This window comes from Vicugna pacos, chromosome 3 (genome assembly GCF_048564905.1).
Source record: "Vicugna pacos chromosome 3, VicPac4, whole genome shotgun sequence".
Taxonomy (NCBI): Eukaryota; Metazoa; Chordata; class Mammalia; order Artiodactyla; family Camelidae; genus Vicugna; species Vicugna pacos.
Window position 1 is genome coordinate 116,892,636 of NC_132989.1, and position 18,049 is coordinate 116,910,684.

Here is an 18,049-nt window from a genome sequence, read left to right on the forward strand (position 1 = left end):
TGATAAGAGCCCAGCAGACAAAGAGGCACCGGACGCAGGCGGTGCACCTGGCACCTGGCCCAGGTGCTGGACCGGCACATCCAGACTCCGCAGTGCCGCCCTGGAGTTCCGAACCCCCTGACATGTGAAGCCGCGGTGTGAAGCGGGCGGCCTCGAGTCGCTCAGGAGGTGCATTATTAGCGGCGCCTGGCTAACAGGAACGTGACGGGGAGTGTGCCAGCTAGTCTCATTAGCATAGCCTTTTATTCCGGTCAGGACTAGAACAATTAATCACGCGGGCTATAACCCAGACTTCCAATTTCCATGGCGCTATCTGTTAATTTTAAATTAATGCTGTGCCCTTTGTCAATGAGCCCGAGGTGCTTTATAATAAGAGAATAAACATAAGTAAAAAATATAAGAACATTCTTGGCATCCAATTTTTTCTTAAATGAGTGCATGATGAAGCCAACTTCCAGCTCTGGTTTAAAACTGAAAGCAGAGAGGCACTGAGAAGAAAGAGCTCTGGGGAGGGGAGAGACCTCCATCTCCCGCCAGCCTCTGTGAGCAAAGAGCTCTGTGGTCATGGGCGAGCTGGTCCTGCCCTCCACACCTCGACTTCTTTCTGTCAGAGAAAAGCATGAATGGCCTTCTTCTCTCCTGGGTTTTGTCAGGATCTTGTGTGATCGCAGGTGGTGCACAGGTCACGGTCCTTACAAAAATAGATGGCACACTCCAACGGGGAGGTGGAGGAGTGCTTCGTTCCAGAGATGTGGGCAGGAAGCAGAGAGCTCTGAATGGTGCAGTGCCTGGTTCTAAGCGGTCGGGGCACAGGAGTCAGGAACCTGGGGTAGAGAGACCAAGGTGGAGAGGGACACTGGCAAAAGCTGGGACCGACAGTGGTGAGTCAGACAGCCTGTGACAGCCCATGTGTGTGTCGAGGTGGCCGGGGTAAACACCCTGACCCCATCCTGCTCCTCCCCCTGGAGTGACCAGTGCTCTTCCTTGGATGAAGACAAATGGGGAGGCAGAGGACAAGGAAGCCTGTTGACACAGCTTATAAAAGTCAGACTCCTGGAGCAAATGAAAAATGTCCAGTGAAACCACTTTAAAAAAAAATGTGACATAGAAGGGATTTTTCTAAAAATTGGAGTATAGTCAGTTTACAGTGTTGTGTCAAATTCTGGTGTACAGCATCATGTTTCAGTCATGCATAAACATGCATATATTCCTTTTCATATTCTTTTTCATGATAGGTTACTATAATATATTGAATATAGTTCCCTGTGCTGTACAATAGAACCTCGTTTTTTATTTCATATATAGTAGTTAGTATCTGAAAATCTCGAACTCCCAGCTTACCCCTTCCCTCTTCCCTTCCCCTCCAGTAATTGTAAGTTTGTTTTCTATGTCTGTGAGTCTGTTTCTGTTTTGCAAATAAGTTCATTTGTGTCTTTTTTTCTTTTTTTTTTTTTAGATTCCCCATATAAGTGATATCATATGGTTTTTTTAAAGGGATTTTTTTAAACCTCCCAGTTTGAACTAAGAGACAAGAACCAAATAGGGAAAGTCTATGATTTTTTGAGCATGGGTAAATTCTTCCATTCAAAGAACTTTTGCAGTTTGAAGACATGTTATGATCAGAACGTATATTCTTATGCATCTTACACAAGGGGACCTTGCTGTCATAAAACCACATGGCACCTGGCTCTGGGAACAAACGGGGCACTGTCAGAGTCATCCCTGTGTGAGGATCAGTGAGTGGGAGCCTGCTTTCCCAGCAAGACTCCTTCCAGGACAGATAGCACATTTGCTCCCATGGCTGGAACAGGCAACAGAACACAGGGCAGACCTTACCTGTAGAAGGAGGTCCTCTGTCAGGAGGACCACCTGCCTCCCTGGGCAGTGGGACTCCCTGCTCCAGCTTTGAGGACCGATCTGATTGACATGGTAGTGAAAACGTGCAGTTAATGTAAAAGAGCATCTCATTTAAAAAATTATATTTTAGGAGGTTTCTTGGAAAGTGAATTCTGGTGCAGAAAATATTGTTTGCCTCACTTCTGCATCTTGTTACAGCTGAGTTATGTCTTTGGAGAAGAAAACAAACCCAACAGTACAGGAGATGGGCTATCAAAATGCTCCTCCATCCTTCACCTGTAGGGAAAAAAATCCCAGACACTCCTCAAATGTTAAGAAAGTAATCACAGAAGATGAGTGAAGAGGTCATTGGCCGTCCTCACACCTCCTACCCCAGAGCAAACTGTGCCTTGTGCTGTCACAGCTAAGACTTTAGGAGAGACAGACCCCTAGTTGACCCCATCTCTTTAAAGAGCACGTGAGGAAGTCGGCATGGGACACCCAGAATCCTGCCTAATTAAGAAGTAATGTCTATTTGGTTCTTACACATGGATTTCAATGCTCCTGAGATGGAAGCATGCTGGCACTTTACTATAAAAGAGCCTACATTCTTCTAAACTGTACTATGAAACTGTAAAGACCATAAAATAAATGAATTACAACTTTGTGCAGAGAAGTCCACACAGAATAGCTGTTGTCTCAGTAAGTGCCCTGAGATCGTCTTCATCTCGCACTTCAAGATGCATGTTTCGAGCCTCAGTGAGATCCATTCCTAACTGCCCAAGACAGGCAGGATGCTGTGACCATATCCCCATTTTCCTGTCCACACCTGAAGGACAGGAAGGCTGGCACTGGTCTGATGGTGAAATGCCTGGGGCCCATGGACCATTGTCAAAAGGATTTGTCCATGTCAGCACATTCTAATAGGGCCCAACTCTTAAATTAATCTTTACCCAAGCGTAACGGGTATGCCAGAGTAACAACTAAGTCCCACTAAGCCTTCATCCGTGTGTGCGTATCAGTTATCCGTTTCTGGGTGACAAATTGCTACAACCTCAACAGCTGAAGACAACAATATTTTAAAATTTTCTTTGATTGAGATTTAACTGATACACAAAAACTTGTACATGTGTTTAATGTGCACATCTTGGTGAGTCTGGAGACACACATACACCCATGATTTCTACCACATCCAGGGCACGTTCTTGTGTTCTTTTGTGGTTTTCTTTTTGGGGGGGGTAAGAAAATTTAATGAGATTTATCTTTTTCACGTGATTTAAAGTGCACACGCTGCATTCATTCAGCAGTAATGTATCATCCACAGTTTCTGTGGTCAGGAGCCAGGGCACAGCCCACTGACTGGGCCCTCTGCTGATGGTCACGAGGTTGCGAAGTGCTGGCCAGAGGTGAGTTCTCATCTGGAGGCTCAGCTGGGGAAGGGTCCACTTCCAGGCTCCCCAGGGTGTGGGCAGAATCCACTCCTTGAGGCTGTGGGATTGAGGGCTCTGGCTTCTCACTGGCCGTCAGCTAGAGTTCGCCCTCAGCTCTTGGCAGCACAGCCGCTCACCTCCTCAATCAGCAAAAGAGCTTGTCCAGAGCCAGCCTGCTAAGGCTGTTTTAGGCAACGTGACAGAATCCCAGGAGTGGCCTTTGCCGTGTTCGCCTGTTGAGAAGGTAGTCACAGGTTCCAGCTGGACTCGGGGGCATAACTACCTTCCTGCAGGGGACGAGGAGATGCCTTAGAAGTCTTGCCTCTGCAAAAAGTCCTCTAGAAACCCTACAGTGAAGCCCCACCCTCATGCAAGTAATCACCTGCCTTGTATGATTTATCTCCACACATTTTTCTGAAAGAAAAGATTATCTATACCAGAAGGGTTTGGGTGGGAGCATGTTAAAAAAAATGAGTCCTGTGAGAGAAGCCAGTATCACACACACACACACACACACACACACACACACACACTCCTGATTCAGCTCATTGTGACAAGCTGAGCAGGTGTCATGCTGGAGAAGCCCCATGCAGACAGGAGCGGGCTCTCCCTTGCACCCCACCACGCTCAGTCACTGGCTGGAAGCAGCCCAGGCGGAATCTGTAAGGTGGGAACCAGGGCTGCTTGCCAGCTCTGCTCCCTTCGTGCTCTCCCAGCGGCAGGCTCTTGAAGAAGGTCTGAGAGCCCCCACCCCAGCCCCATCCCCTGCCCTGCTGGGCCCCCCGTGGGGGACGGAGCCAGCACTCAGAGCCCACCCCTCTGCACACTAAAGGGGTTACTTGCACTTCAGGTGTTATTTTTTTTACCTTAGACATTCCACTAGGCTACTTAAAATGCACTTTAATTTTCAAGGCTCTAACTAGGCAATGCTTTGAAAGTTTAGGTTTATAGAATTGGAGTTCACTTTCAGTTTATTTCCAAACTTCCCAGAATAGGGGATCTCAGGTAGGGAGAGGCTGTTATTTAGTTCTCAAATCTGCAAGATCGTTTCACAGGGAAACTAGATGAGACTCCCACTGGGAAGTAAAAGCTGGCGAATTTCACTTTCTTGGTGTTTTCTTGGGTTTCATCTTGTTATTTTGGTCTTGGGATTACCTAACATGTAATTCGCAGGTTTTTCTTGTCGCATATACATTCATATATACATTCTATGTGTGTGTACACATATCTATAAAGGCAGAGATAAGGGAGACACACGCACATGTATGATGTATGATCTATGTTCAGTTTATATCTACGTACACGTAAGTATGTACTTACGTGCGTATTTTTTGCGTTTTTAAAAATTTTGAATTTTAAGTTGCAAGGAAGAGAAATGGAAGAAAACAACTACGGATGCCTCAAAACCATGCTTCTGAGGATGTCCATCTCACTGATAGAACAGACTGTAATGAGTTATTTTTCCACCTAAGTGAAAGATAGTAAAAATGATGTGTAAAAGAACAACTCTGAAGACAAGGCTTAGGCATTTACAGCTAAAAATTTTTGGCGAAAATGTCATCCCCTGAATGTACATTTGCTTTAAAACAGTGGCCTGCTTTGCATGGACCAGCCAGTGGACGATGGCTTATTTACCCCCTGCAGGAACTGTAGGCAGCAGGCACTGTCCGTGTCTCATTTGGGTAGCTAGGGACTCAAGGTCTTACGAGATGGAACTTGCCCATGTATGATCCAAAGGTTTAGTGTTTTCCCTCTGGTTTCAGTTTGGTTTATTTGCAAGTATATGAGATGATAGACACCTAGGTTTTGCAGAATAGAAGCTGGCTGCAAGGGTGCTAATCATGAAAGCAGTCTAAAACGCTTTCAGTGCCGTCACTGTTTTAAACAGCGTTCCAAAGTTAAATTCAAAAACAACCTATGAAAAGCTGAAGGTAATAATATGGTTGATCTACTGCTTCTACCCTTCATGTTTTCCCACTTGAGTGAGGAAAGCTGGTCTTTGCACATGTTTGCAGGACACATTAGCAGATTAGGGGTCAGGGTGAGAAGTTGTGCCTTTTTTATTTTTTTTTTTTGCATAATATAAGAGCTGTTGGGGCAAAAGTAAGCAATTGGTGCTGATGCGGCCACAGCCTGCTTCTTTGGGACACTGTATACATCTGGATGGTGGGGTCAGTCAAGATAAGAGCTTCCTGTCACACACGTGCAGGGTCCTGTACCAGAGGAGAACGGCACCACCAGCGAAGTCGCGCTGGTCGGGTGTAGCTGCCACACAAACTGAACAGAGCAGAACTCATGAAATTGTCATCCCAAATCAATTCCATCTGAGGGGAAATTTGGGTCCTGTGCGGAGAGAACGTGAAAGGTGATGCTGAGACCCATCCTTGAAATGGCACTTGGAATGGCTTTCCCACGTGCTAAGTCTGGTTCGTGTCAAGCAGAGCGCTGTGCTTGGTGGGAACTGAGGAGCTTATGACCCCACGTCGCTGATCCCTGCATCACTTCTTACTGATACCAGTCTAATGCAGGGCTCTGATGGCCTCCAAATGATAACACAAGCTTCAGTCTGAAATGCCAGAGGCGTGGGGCTCTCCCGAGCTTATTTTAAAGACACAAAACTCATTCTTTCTGGAGTAGAATAAGCCACAGTTTGAGGAACCAGATTCTGACTCAGAGACTCATATTTAAGCTAATGGTTCTGAGTCCGACTAAAGAGGCTGGTTTGGGAAAGACAAGAGCTTCAGCCTCACTTGGGAAAGCCCATCCTTACATGGAGAGAGTCATCGTTACACAGCTGAAGCATTCTTTCTTTTTTTCCAACTTGATTGAAATGTAATTGACATGTAGCATTGTGTAAGTCTAAGGTGTATAATGTGACGATTTGATGCAGGTATATATTGTGAATTTATTATCACAATAAGCTCAGTTAATACATCTTATACAATACAAGTTTAATTATATTACCCAATATAAACATTTTTGGGGGGAAGTGGTGATAAGAACATTTAAGATCTACTCTCCTAGCAACTTTCAGGTATACAAAATTGTTAGCTATAGTCACCACGCTATATATTAGATGCCTGGGACTTACTCATCTTATACTTGGAAGCTTGTACCCTTTGACCAACATCTTCCCATCCCCCCAGCCCCCAGCCCCTTGCAATCATCCAACTACTCTTGTTTCTATGAGTTCACCTTTTTCAGATTCCACATGTAAGTGATATCACATAGTATCTGTCTTTCTCTGTCTGACTTACTTCACTTAGCTTAAAGCCTTCAAGGTCCATTCATGTTATCACAGATGATGGAATTGTCTTTTTTATGGCTGAATAATATTTCATTGTATTAATATTATACATTTTCTTTATTCATTCATCTGTCAATGGACATTTAGGTTGTTTCCATGCCATATCATTTAGATATATATACCTAGAAGTAGGGTTGCTGAATCATATGGAAGTTCTATTTTTAACTTTTTGAGGACCCTCCATACTGTTTTCCACAGTGGCTGCAACAATTTACATGTCTATCAGCAGTGCCCAAGGGTTCCCTTCCTTCTGTACCCTAACAAGCACTTGTTATCTCTTGTCATACTGGTCTTCCTAACAGGTGAGGAGTGATATCTTGTTGTGGTTTTGATTTGCATTTCCCTGATGATTAATAGTGTTAAGCGTCTTTGATATATCTGCTGTCCAGTTGTACGTCCTCTTTGGAAATTTTTCTATTCATGTCCTTTGTCCATTTTTGATTGGATTATTTGTCTTTTTGCTTTTGAGTTGTATGAGTATAATGTATTTTGGATATTAACCTCTTATCAGACATATGGCTTGCAAATATTTCCTCACGTTTCATAGGTTGCCTTTTCATTTTACTGATTGTTTCTCTAGCCATATAGAAGATTTTTTAGTTTGACATAGTCCCACTTGTTTACTTTTTTCTTTTGTTGCTCATACTTTTGGAATTATATCCAAAAAATCATTGTCAAAACCAATGTCCAGGAGATTTTTCCATGTGTTTTTATCTAGGAATTTTAAGATTTGGGGCCTTATCTTTGTCTTTAATCTAGTTCAAGTAAAATTTTGTGAAGGATATGAGATAGTGGTTCAGTTTCATTGTTTTACATGTGAATATATGGTTTTCTCAATATCATATATTGAAGAGGCTATCATTTCGCTGCTGAGTATTCTTGGCTTCCTTGTCAAATATTAGTTGACCGTATATGTGTAGGTTTATTTCTGAGGAACTCAGTTCTGCTCCATTGGTCTATGTCTGTTTTTATGCCAGTACTAATCTGTTTTGATTCCTACAGCTTTGTAGTATAGTTTTAAATCAGAGAGTACACCATCCCAAGCTTTGTTCTTCTTTCTCAAGATTGCTTTCCTATTCAATCTTTTGTTGTTCTATACAAATTTTGGTGCTGTTTGTTCCATTTCCTGAGAATAATGCCATTAGAATTTCGACAAGGATTGCATTGAATTCATAGATGGCTTTGGGTAATGTAGACATTTTTATAACATTAATTCTTCCAATCCATGAACATGGGCTATCTTCACATTTATTTGTGTCTTTTCCCATTTCTTTCATCAATTTCTTATAGTTTTCAATGTACAGATCTTTCACCTCTTTGGTAAAATTTATTCCTATATATTTTATTGCTTTTGATACTATTGTAAATGAGATTTTTTCTCTGTATTTCTTTTTCAGAGAGTTTACTGTTAGTGTATAGAAACATGACCAATTTTGTATGTTGATTTTGTGTCCTAAACCTTTACTGAATTTATTAGTTTTGTTTTTTGATGGGTCCTTTAGCATTTTCCATATATAAGATAATGTGATTTATAAACAGAGAAAATTTCACTTCTTATTTTCTGATTTAGATGGCTCTTACTTATTTTTCTTGACTAATTATTCTGTATAGGACTTCCAGGACTATGTTGCATAAGTGTGATGAGAGTGGGCATCCATGTCTTGATCTTGACCATAGAGAAAAATCTTTCAGACTTTCATATTTAAGTATGAATTATCTGTAGGCTTTTCATATGAAGTCTTTATTATGTTGAGTTATATTCCTTCTGTATCCAATATGTTGAGATTTTATTATGAACAAATGTTGGATTTTGTCAAATACTTTTTCTGCATCTATCCACTAGATAGATGATCATATGATTTTTGTCTTTTATTCTGTTAATGGGGTGAATCACATTTGTTGATTGGAATATGTTGAACCATCTTTGCATACCGAGGGGGATTCCCAATTGATCATAGTGTGTGATTCATATTATAACATGCTGTTGAATTTTTCCTGCTACTATCTACATTTATCAGGGATATTGGCCTATAGTTTTATTTTCTCGTAGTATCGTTAACTGGATTTAGCTTCAGGAAAATCTCCATTTCTTTGGGGTCTATTACTGGAAACTTATTGTATTCATTGGTAATGTCAATTTTCCTTGATTTTTTCATGTTCCTTTAAGTCTTGTGTTGTTGTCTTCACATTTGAAAAAATAATCACCTTCCCCATTCTTTACTGATGGGCTCCAGAAAGAAACACCTTCTGTTAGCCCTGCTAGGGACTCTGAGGCTTTCTTAGAGCCTCTCTATGGAAACACCTCCTCTGCACTTTTTGTTTTCACTTGGGGGAGGTTCTTAAGATTGGACACCTTCTCTCTATCCTGAAAAGCCAGGCTGCTTGGTGCTGACAGCCTCCTATCTGCTTTCTTTAGGGCAGTGTCGAATGTTCAAGTTTGTGTGCTTTCTACAAATTCTACAGATTCAGGCTGGTTTCTGTAGGTGCCTATGAACCACCTGCAAAGGCTCGCTCTCACCATCATCAGGAGCACACACAGGGAGCCAGCCGTGGGATAAGGGTATGCGTGGGTGAGGCACACAGAGCCTGGGAGTGTCTACAGGCCAGCTGGGGGAATGTGCAGTTGAACCATCCCCAGAGGCTCATGTGTGGGCCTTCTGATGAAGCCTGCAGAGTGGTTAGTAGAGTCTGCATCCTTCTGATGCCATCCCAGAGCCCAGGCTGCTGTTCCCACAGCCGCCCCCATGGACAAGCTGTGTAGCATAGCTCAGTATTCTGGAGGGGATGGGAAAGAAGTGGGCAGTGTCCCACTCGGATGGGGAAGCCAGGCACTTCCTCACATACCCACTTTTCACATGGGAGACATTGTGGGCCCAGGAAGCCTCTCTTGACCCCGGGCTGCTGCCTTGAAGGAAGAGTGACGTGGATGGAGTGAAACTGTTCCTCTTACTCCCTTCAATGTGTTCAGTCTTGGATTTTTCTTTCTTTCTTTTTTTTTTTTTTTGCTCCAACTGTGTGCTGGAACTTCTCTGCTGGACTTCCGCAAAAGCACTCTTATCCATGGGTGACTGTCAAAACTGGTGTTATTTGTAAAGAAGACAGTACAAAAATTCTATTCCACTTTAGAGAAGTTTAATATATTCTTCATAATGACTGAGAATAACAGATCCAAGCCAATTTCATGATTCAACCAATTCAACAGAAACAGAAAGAGCGATAGCAAAGGAAGTCACAGGTGCTCGACATAAAAGATTTAAATTGCAATAATCGGTCAAGTAGGGCGTGGTTTTTACAAACACAACCTGCCTTTAATTGTTAGGAGAGTGGAGAGATCCAAAAGTTAGGAAAAGGGGCAAATATAAGATCAGGAAAGAACCGGCGTGTAACGTTGAATACTGAAGATGGGGTAGGGTGTTAACGCATGTTCTGAATTCCAATAAAGTAAAATCATATGTTTGTCTTGGAAAATACTAGGTTGATACCATCTGAAGAAGAACATTGAATAGCCAAAGTCTGGGGCCCCGAGGAGTCAGACTGCACTTTCAGAGAGCAGCTCCACTCCTGGGTACCTGAGCCTACGGTCCGAGCATGACATGCACTGGTGCTTGGCCTCAAAGTCTGCCCACAGGGCCCATGGTGCATGAATGCATTTTTATTTTATTTTAGGTAGGGGCACATTGTCATCTTTAGGAATTGTTTGCATAAGACTCATTCCCCATGTTATCTTAGTCAATGATCATTTACTTTAAAGCAGTTCTTTTTTTTTTACATTTTTTATTGATTCATAATCATTTTACAGTGTTGTGTCAAATTCCAGTGTTCAGCACAATTTTTCAGTCATTCATGGACATATACACACTCATTGTCACATTTTTTTCTCTGTGATTTATCATAATATTTTGTGTATATTTCCCAGTGCTATACAGTGTAATCTTGTTTATCTATTCTACAATTTTGAAATCCCAGTCTATCCCTTCCCACCCTCTACCCACCCCCCCCGGTAACCACAAGTCTGTATTCTCTGTCCATGAGTCTATTTCTGTCCTGTATTTATGCTTTGTTTTTGTTTGTTTTTGTTTTTTAGATTCCACATATGAGCGATCTCATATGGTATTTTTCTTTCTCTTTCTGGCTTACTTCACTTAGAATGACATTCTCTAGGATCATCCATGTTGCTGCAAATGGCATTATGTTGTCGGTTTTTATGGCTGAGTAGTATTCCATTGTATAAATTTACCACATCTTCTTTATCCAGTCACCTGTTGATGGACATTTAGGTTGTTTCCACGTTTTGGCTATTGTAAATAGTGCTGCTATGAACATTGGGGTGCAGGTGTCATCCTGAAGTAGATTTCCTTCTGGGTACAAGCTCAGGAGTGGGATTCCTGGGTCATATGGTAAGTCTATTCCTAGTCTTTTGAGGAATCTCCACACTGTTTTCCATAGTGGCTGCACCAAACTGCATTCCCACCAGCAGTGTAGGAGGGTTCCCCTTTCTCCACAGCCTCTCCAGCATTTGTCATTTTTGGATTTTTGAATGACGGACATTCTGACTGGTGTGAGGTGATACCTCATTGTAGTTTTGATTTGCATTTCTCTGATAATTAGTGATATTAAACATTTTTTTCATGTGCTTTTTGATCATTTGTATGTCTTCCTTGGAGAGTTGCTTGTTTAGGTCTTCTGCCCATTTCTCAATGGTGAAAAACTCAAAAGCTTCCCACTAAAATCTGGGACAAGACAAGGATGCCCACTATCACCACTCCTATTCAATATAGTCCTGGAAGTCCTAGCCACAGCAATCAGGCAAGAGAAAGAAATAAAAGGGATCCAAATTGGAAAAGAAGAGGTAAAAGTGTCATTATATGCTGACAACATGTTACTATATATAGAAAACCCTAAAAGGTCCACAAAAAGCTACTAGAGCTGATCGAAGAATTCAGCAAGGTAGCAGGTTACAAAATTAATGTTCAAAAATCAGTTGCCTTTCTTTACACTAATGATAAATCAACAGAAAAAGAAAGTAAAGAAACAATCCCCTTTAAAATAGCACCCAAAGTAATAAAATATCTGGGAATAAATCTAACCAAGGAGGCGAAAGAATTATACACAGAAAACTATAAACCATTGATGAAGGAAATTAAAGAAGACTTTAAAAAATGGAAAGATATTCCATGCTCTTGGATTGGAAGAATCAATATTGTTAAAATGGTCACACTGCCCAAGGCAATCTACAGATTTAATGCAATCCCTATCCAATTACCCAGGACATATTTCACAGCACTAGAACAAATCACAATAAAATTTATATGGAACCATCAAAGACCTAGAATTGCTAAAGCATTACTGAAGAGAAAGAAAGAGGCTGGAGGAATAACTCTCCCAGACTTCAGACAATACTATAGAGCTACAGTCATCAAGACAGCATGGTATTGGTACCAAAACAGACATATAGACCTATGGAACAGAATAGAGAGCCCAGAAATGAACCCACAAACTTTTGGTCAACTCATCTTCGACAAAGGAGGCAAGAATATACAATGGAATAAAGACAGTCTCTTCAGCAAATGGTGTTGGGAAAACTGGACAGCAGCATGTAAAACAATGAAGCTAGAACACACCCTTACACCATATACAAAAATCAACTCAAAATGGATTAAAGACTTAAACATAAGACAAGATACAATAAACCTCCTAGAGGAAAACATAGGCAAAACATTATCTGACATACATTTCAAAAATTTTCTCCTAGAAGAAATAAAAGCAAGAATAAACAAATGGGACCTAATGAAACTTACAAGCTTCTGCAGAGCAAAGGAAACCAGAAATAAAACAAGAAGAAAACCTACGGAATGGGAGAAAATTTTTGCAAGTGAAACCGACAAAGGCTTGATCTCCAAAATATATAAGCAGCTTATACAACTCAATAAGAAAAAAATAAACAACCCAATCCAAAAAAGCAGTTCTTATCTCAAATAATGCTACATGTTCTCCCTAAAAAGCTAGGGTAAACTGGCAACTTACGTGGATTTTGATCCATGGATTTTGCCACACTAGATGCCACAGACAGAACAGGCTTTCCTACAATTAAGAAATAGTTCAAATCCTGTGTTTACTGAAGTTCTGAAAACAGGAGGAAGGCAGCCCAGCACAAAGCTTGAGGTGAGCCGAGAGCTAGCGCTTCTGTTCTTATTTCACCGCTAAACCTTGGGCAAAGGAGGACAACCACACGAGGGAAAGCCAGGGGTCACGTGAAACCCCAGCCTGTGAGTATTTGAATAACAGAGACAAGCATTATAACAGCAGGGGGATGTCTCAGCAGGGAAATTCTCTATTTATAAACTAAGTAGAAAATGCATATATTTCATGCTCATTTTAACGTCTCAGGTGAATGCTTGTTTCCATGAATATCTCAGAGCCTTTTCAGTTTTCCTACATTCACTTACCCATTCTGCAATGTAAGCTATCTTTTTTATGGTGACAGCGAGCTTTCACAAGAGGGAACAGGCATGTTACTCTTGGAGTGACCTTTGGCTTAATTTACAGGGGATAGAAGTCCAGGTGGGAAGCAGAGGCCCCTCTTCAATTTCAAGGCAATTCCAATTCCAATGAGGCTGACCACGAATTAGGCACATTCACCCTGTCTGTTTACTGTAAACCAAGCTCCAAGTCTCTGAGACAGATAAACCTGGTTCTCACTAACACGTTAGCAGGGAAAACTGCTGGATCAACTGTCTGATTATTATTGAAGGCCTACACTTGGCAGGACGCTGCAACACTGTCCCTGTTGGGTTTGTTTTCTAAAACTGGCCACCTGGCAGATGCCAGTGTGGGCTGCCTGTGTCTGGTATCAGGCCAGAGATTTCTGGGAGGTTAGCTGGAGCCCCCTCATTTCAAGCACATCACGCAGGCACCAGAAAAAGGAGGTGTCTGGTCAGAAGACACTTCAAGTCCGCAGGCACCTTCCCCACCGCACTCTGTCCAGTTCTGCAGCTCCACATAAAAAAGACAGTGAACTGCAAGATGTATTAAAGAGCATACCTTCACTCAAAGCAAGATGAGCATCTTTGAGGAGTAGCTTCAGGACCAATATGAGGTGTTGAGCAGGAGCTAAAATGCAGACCTCAGAGTCAGATGGGGCCGTTCCTGAGGGCCAGGGGGTCAGAGGCCTCCGTGAGCAGGGACAGAGTGAGACTCACTTACCTGGTATAAACCTGCAGTGCTGGGGGGGGGTGGGGGAGCCGATACGACAGTTCTCAACTTGACACCTGGTGGGTATGGAAGCTATAGTGATACCTGTGTGCAAACTAGGAGAGGAAACTAAACGCACCACACAAATACTCACACACACACTACACACAATGCACACACGCTATACAGCACACACCACACACACCACACACACACCACATACAGCACACACCACACACACACCATACGTACCACATACAACACCATGCACACACAGACACACACTACACACAACATAACACACACAACACACCCACACCGTACACAGAACATTTCTTGAGATGCTCTTAGGAACCGAAGTCTCCACGCACTTGAAGAAGAACAATTCTATGGGCGTTTGAACTTCACAAACTTGACCGAAGGAAGCAGTCATTCCAAAAAAAATGCAAGTAGCAGAACAGTCTTCCAAAAGGAGGACTGGCATCCAAAGAAGCCGTAATCAGAAAGATAAAACAAAAAGTCAGATACAAGACAAGCAGACAGAGATTGTTTAAAGGACAATTAGAAAGCATAAACAATATAATATCAACAAGATAACCACTGGATAATAGAAGGTCCTTGGAGAATTAGAAGTACCAAAATACTGGACTTAAATACTGAGACAGGAAATACAGAAATGATCCTAAAAGAGATTAAAGATAAACGGAGGCACTCCAACATTCACCTGGGCTGAGGGTTGGAAGGAAGGGAGCAGGAAAGGTCTGCAGACAGGACGGTTCAGAAGCGCCCTCAGGAGGACGACAGCTCCCACGTGCGCTCTGAGTGCGTGCCAGGGTCAGATCCAACAGGGGACATTTGAAACATCTGTATCTAGGTGTGATATAACGTAGCCCAAAGAGTATCGAAGGTGGAAAGAACCTTATGCCTGCTTTAGAAAGAAGGAAAAAATTAACCTTCAAAGACTGATAAGCTTTTAAATAAATGTTAAAATTAAGCACCACCCAGAAAAAGCAATGAAAGGATTAAGTACACCAATTAAAGGATTTACATCATGCAGCCAGCATGACTGCTAGTGATAAATAAAAACACCACTTTCAAAAATGCAATTCCAAGCACAGTGCCAACGATCCTAAACCACATACTTGTATCATGACTATGTCTGAGTGCTGTTCACCCAGTGGCTCTGTGTGCACTTCAAATCTGCGTGAACAACCCTCAGATTTACCCTTCCAGTCTTGCTCCCCCTGCCACCAAACACCTGTGACCACAGAGCGTCTCTCTCCCCCTCCTCCAGCTTAAGTCCCGCTCAAGAAACTCTTCCATCAGAAAGAACACGGTGTTAGTTGCTTTGCTTTCTTATTTCTGGGGTGCCATTTGCAACCACCATACAGTATTTGCACACTGTTTGTTATTTCTTTACTTGGCACAACAGTGTGTGTCTTCAGGGCAGGAAGGAGACATAATTTGTGTCTGCATCATATTTTGCAAGCAAACCCCTATTAATTCATTAAATGTTAAATAATTATGTACCTGGCTTTAAAATTATTTTATAATTTGCACAAACCTTCAGTGGACTTTTATTTATGCATTTAAATATGTTTTAGGGATACTTAGGGAAATTGGTGGGCAGACACTTTTGTTGGCCTAGGAACCATGAAACACATTATATTTTTTCCAATGTAGAATGAAACAGTGTCCTGCTTTCTGAATATTCAGGAGTGGATTAGGTTTGGGTAATGAGAGGCACCTGTGTCTATAATGAAGTCATTCTTGCTGTCACAATAGATTTATTTTCACTTTCTGATTTGAGACTTTGTTGTGCAGCAGTGAAAGCAGCTTGTCTGCAGCCATCTCTGCAATGGACCCAGCATTGTAAGGGGGCCTCAGGATCCCTTTGTGTGACCCCCTCGTGCCCACGTCTTGTCCGTCACTGCAAGCCCGACCTTTCCTGGTTCCTGGTCTGGGTGTCATTCTTCTCCACGACTAGAACCCATCCATCCACCCCTACTCTAGTTTCCAAGATCAGTCGTGATGTGAGTGTGAGAATCTGCTCACCAAGATTCAGGAAACAGCTCACTGCAAAGACCCTCTCTTCCCCGGATGACTTAGGTAAGACTCTGGGGTGGCCCCATTTTTCATTCATGAGAAGTCCCAGCACCGACTTCCCAGTCTCCATTCCTTGCCTCCGCAATGTTTAGCTGAATTCATTGTGCTCACTGACCAATCTGGACAAGATACCTGAGTCGTCCAAACATCTCTCCTTTCCCTAGGCCTCTGAACTTTGACCCACCCTAGCTGAGCCAGCAGACAGCCCTTCCCAAGAATCAGCAACCTACAAGGAAAGACCTGATTAACTGCCCCGTGAGGGCACTCACCCCGACACCCAGGTCCTTGTTGTCCTGTCCACTCCTCTCTACACAAGCGAATGCCTTGCTGTTCACTCTTTGAGAAACTTGGGGGTCCTGGGGTCAGAACGCTCTCCCTACAGCAGTACACCCCTCCCTTACTGCAGTAATCCCTATGAACAAGGCTCTCCTTGCTGTTAACCAAGAATTCCAAGAGAGGAGATCTGGTTGAAGCCAAAAAAAAAAGAAAAAGAAAAAGCTTTTATTTGAGGTTGGTTTGGACTGCAGCCTGAAATGCACTGAAATGTGTTCCTTAGGCCTACAGAATGGGGGAAGCTCATAAAGGCAAAAAAATAAAAAAACACATACATTGTTTGTCAGAAATTAGAACTGGAGCTCGCGAGAAGGGTGCTTATTAAGCAAGGATTGGCTGGTATCTCAAACGGCTACATAATTGTGAAGCAAAGGGGGCGTTGAAGCTACAAGGTTGTATCTGGCAGCTGCTAGCAGATATCGATTTGAAAATGGCTGGTGGTGACCTTGAGTTTGATACCGTTCAGAAAATTCAAGTTGTCAGTGGTGCAGGAACGTGTCTGAGACCACCTGCACAGTGGCCCCGGGCTCCACGTTGGATGCCTGAACCACAGGTGCCCTACTTTGATTTTTCAAATGATCTTAAATACGTCACTATTGCCTCAGCCCAGATTGTTTTTATCTAACACCATGCACCCATATCTTTATAACCTCGGCTTGGATCTGAGCTTTTTTCCTGAAATTCCCCTGGGACAAGAATTCTGTCCTTAAACCCTCAGCCCAGGGGACCAGAACTTCCTCTGCTGACAGAGACTGTCTCAACCTGTGAAAACTGCAAAATCACTGTTCTCTGACAGCCTCTGACTCAGAGCCCTGTGATGCTTCAGAGTGGTTAACTCCTGTGGCCCCGGCGCACCGTTCATCCATGACATAAATATTCATTAAATCCTGTGCGGAGATTCACGTGGCCAGATGGGGCTTCCTCCCGTGCCTCGTACCTGTGGATGTTGCCTGCCTCAGCCCCATGAACAGGTCTCATCTCAAGTCCAGGCTCCCTAGAGACTTCCCAATCTCACTGCATCTCAAAACATGGGGGGAAAAACATTCATTGCGATACTTCTATTCAAAATAACGAGAAACTACTAAGTGTGGGAAATTCACAAAATCTGTGGATACCAAAACATTGTGCAGGATTTATAACACTGAAACAGATCATGAGCAGTGTAATTGCACTTCCTTAAAGAAATGGATTTTTAAAATGTAGTCCATTTATATGACAAACCTTATAAAACATTTAAACAAGCAGTCTAGATTTTAATGAATCAATACAGTTAGGTCTCAAAAAAATATGCTGAGTTTAAACATTTTAGCTTAAATTGCTCTAAGGATTATAAATATTAAATTCCCAATAGATTGGTCTATCTCCCAGACACCAAACTATAAAGCAAGTAAGATATTTTGGCAACAACTTTTTCCTGAGATTAATATTTTGTGAATAACTTGAATTATACTGTGATTAGCTCTGTATTAAGATGTGCAATTCTTGTGACCATAGTAAACATCTCCTAAATAATTTCCTCATGCTTGGGAACCATGCACAAACTTTGCTGAAATAATTTAATTTGGAAATCTAAGGTCACCCCAGAAGTAATTTGTACTCATGAGAAACTGACTTTTTTCCTTCAAATTTTTTCCTGATGACTAAAACTAACATGAGCTTGTGTGGGTAGATAACACTTCACTTTACCTGCAAATATTTCAACCACAGCACCACAGACACAGAACAATGATGTAGAGGACCAGACAGTGGCCAAATACCGTCAAAGCGTCATCATCTCTCAGCTCTAAGAATCTCTATTCAGATCACGCTACTTAAGAAATACAGCACCGTGTGCCGGGAAATGTCA